This window comes from Coregonus lavaretus, assembly GCF_964263955.1.
Source record: "Coregonus lavaretus genome assembly, chromosome: 22".
NCBI classification, from domain to species: domain Eukaryota; kingdom Metazoa; phylum Chordata; class Actinopteri; order Salmoniformes; family Salmonidae; genus Coregonus; species Coregonus lavaretus.
Genome location: NC_140009.1, coordinates 160,866 through 161,423, shown reverse-complemented (window position 1 = coordinate 161,423; position 558 = coordinate 160,866).

The window sequence follows — 558 nt, the reverse complement described above, 5'->3', positions numbered from 1 at the left end:
CTTGAGATGGTCCAGGTCCTCGCTGCGGACTGGTTGTCACTAGTTAACACAGCCACAAAGTACAAATTGGCTACATCATAAAAATTATGTAGCTTTTTGGTCTTAATTTAAGGTTATTATTAGGCAAAAGGTTAGCAGTGTGGTTCAATTTAGGGTTAAGGGATAAAATCACATTTTAAGAAGGGAAATTGTAGAAATAGGCGGGGTTTGTGACTTTGTGGCTGTGGTAACTAGTGACGACAGTGCTATCCGGGATCCGGGGCAGCCTGAGCACACGTTTCGACCTCTGCATACCAACTTTTGAAAGATAGTGAAAAGTTTATTATGTTGAACTACCAAATTAATATTTTGCTTGCTAAAAACACCAGGTCATTGATGATTTAAGATTGTATTTTTCTAAATGTCACAGCGCGCTGACAGAAAGAGACATCTTATAGCTACCTCCTCAGCTAGCAATGCTCAGGCTTCATCCAATGTCGTTATACAGGAGGCAAAAGCTTTAATTGACAACTGCCACAACTATGCTGGGCTGGCAGACTCTATGACACCAGGGTTGCC